Here is a 2,931-nt window from a genome sequence, read left to right as displayed (position 1 = left end):
TGGCCGTATTCTGTAAAAAAATTGTCTAATTTTGATATGAGCTGAAAAAATGAGAGCAAAAAAGAAAAAAATGTATAATAGGTCCTGCATCTCCCCAAAATCCTTGAATTGAAACTCCAAGTACGACCATCCATCCCCAACCCCCATCAGGTGGATCTACAGCTTCCATCATATCATCTGACTATAATCCCTTCCGTGTAGACAACAGAAGAATAGCTAACTTTTCGTATTTTCACAATTGCAAACAAAACGAAGAAAATAAACCTGAAAAAACAGTCCCAAAATATTGTGGTAAAATCAGGCTCCTTAAGTTTGCTTATATTTCTGACCACAACCACGAAAACAACACATGCCAAACACAACAGAAGTTAAAAAAATTGGAAGTGACAAAACGTTGCTGTTATAACGTGCTTGAGACCGACATAAGAATGAAGATAAACTGAGAATGAGAAACGTAGGTTTCCTGGTAGCATCGTAGCATCCTACAAGCTGTGTATCAAGCTAAGTAAGTGTGTAAATTTCTTTCTTTGTATTATACAGTGCTTTTATTATCCAAGGTATGGACAATTGGACATGACGTGAACTAGCCTATATAGGCTGGGCCCAAGGCTTTGGTTTGGTTTTTAAATCTTTATCTTCGGATTGACAAAACCTTTGATAGATTATTCCTGGTAGTTTCGCATAGGCCTACTTGTAGAGGCTCTTGACGCAAGGCCGGTTACCGAGATTGGAAGAGTGAAGTTTTCCGAATGTTGAAGTGTTGTTGCCGGGGAATCATTCCATTCACTCGGTGCCGCTAAATGGAGAGCAGTCCTGAAAATGTGTTGTTCAAGCGCACACCCCGAGAGTCGAAGTAGCGCCACGTGATCTTAAGCCGGGCGCGTAACCACTGAGCTAACGGGGCGGACTACCTTTTCTTTTTGGGAGGCTCTATATCCCTATAAGTTACTATAAAAAAGTCTGATGTTGAGAAAGGAGGCTCCAAGGGTTCTACCTTACTGATCAATATAATTTTGTAGAGATAACAGGTATCCCTCTCTAAATTATAAATCTGTCCAAGCTGTGGTTGTAGGTCACAATTAACATTCATTGCTCATCAACAAATCTAAGTCTCCCTTAGAAAATTATAAGCTTACCTGATTGTGTCGCCTGTTTAGGCGACACAATCAATATACGCGGCAGTGAACCACAAAACCCAATTTTTTCGATCTTTGAGAGATGAACAATTGGTTACATGCAGGCCTGGATTAACCATTGTGCTAGGGTGTGCTAAACCACAGGGGCCCCGCAGACAGAGGGCCCCACTTTTCCTAAAAATGAAATAAATAAAATAAAATAACAAATTTTTCCTGAAAAAAAAATTAAGAAAAGTGGGTCCCCTCTGTCTAAAGAAAGTAACACATTTATCAATATATCTCCCCCTTCACGTGAAGTAAAAATATGGTTGATAGAGTTGCTAAGAATTTCTCGTTTTTAATTGATCTTCATGCATCAAAGGAACAGATTTTACAGAGTGTCATGAATTTAGCGAAAGAATTTTCTTCTGATGTTGATCTTTGTCTTGTTGATGAACTTTTGAATTTCTACCTGTATCTTAAAAAGGCTTATGGAAATAAAGCAAGTTTTAGTCATGAAAACATGTACCAGATAATAAAGAATGACAAAGTTGAAGCTGCTTTCCCTAATGTAGAAACAATTCTTAGATTGTTTGTTTGTATGATGGTCATTAACTGTTCTGGAGAAAGATCATTCTCTAAGCTGAAAAGAATCAAAAACGTACTTTGGTCTACAATGACACAAGAGCGGTTGGCTAATCTGAGCCTTCTCAGCATAGAGTGTGATAGACTACGACTTCTCAATTCTGATGCTATCCTTACAGACTTTGCAGCAAAGAAAGCCAGAAAAAAGTCGTTCGACTGAATTTCATGTTAGTTTTCTAAATTCTATTGGTAGTTAGTAGCAGTGATGTACGCGCATACAAAAAATATTGACGCCGTCAGCGTAAACGCAAACGTTCGAAAAACCATACGCCGTATGTGTCAACGTAACTTGTAAAAAAAGTTGGCGGCGTCAGCGCATACACTAGCGTAAACTCATTTTGTTTGCTAGGTGCCAAACATTCACACGGTATAAACCACTCGAAACAAACAAGTTTTATTTTAAATTTCCACGAAGAAACACAAGCATCTGAAAGTGTTCATCTGACATTTTGCTGCGTTTTGGTTTCAATATGTCTTTGCCCATAGAAAACATTCTTTCAACTTATTCAAAATTTGGAAAGTTTGATAAAAAAAAATGCAAACAACAGCTAAGTCATTAAAAAGTATGCGATGACGCTATGTGCTAAAAAATCGCGAAAACTTTACGGCGTAGCCTCAAGCGACAACTATCCAAAAAAATGTGGCCGCAAGCGTTAGCGCAAACAAAAAGTCTACGCCGCATGTCTACGGCGTAGAATTTGCAGCGTATACGTACATCTCTGGTTAGTAGTGAAGAAAAGAGCAGTTTAGAATAGAAATTCAGAATAACCTTTCATTGCAATTTGCAGTGTAGTGTGCAGTAGCCTACTAACAGTGGTCCCTTGCTACAATGTTTTCCCTTGCACTGTTTCGTTGATTTAATGTGTGTGATTTTGCATCCATTATAACGTAAACATTGTTGACTTAATTTGCACATGCTTATTTAATCATCAATCACGTGCTATTTCAAAGTTATCTAACTTACCTAACCTAAGCAAGGCTCGGTTTCCTCTGCAAGCGAAACCAGCTTACTTCCATTACGCACCACGTAAGCTGGTAAGGGCCCCCATAAAATTCATTAGCACAGGGGCCCCATTTGACCTTAATCCGGGCCTGGTTACATGGATGACATGTTACATTGATGATGGCAATTAGTCACAACACAGTGCAGCGGAAATACGTTTGAAGCTTA

The sequence above is a fragment of the Aplidium turbinatum genome, chromosome 8 (assembly GCF_918807975.1).
Source record: "Aplidium turbinatum chromosome 8, kaAplTurb1.1, whole genome shotgun sequence".
In the NCBI taxonomy this organism is placed as follows: Eukaryota; Metazoa; Chordata; class Ascidiacea; order Aplousobranchia; family Polyclinidae; genus Aplidium; species Aplidium turbinatum.
The sequence above is the reverse complement of the archived record's forward strand: the minus strand, read 5'-3'. Positions refer to the sequence as shown.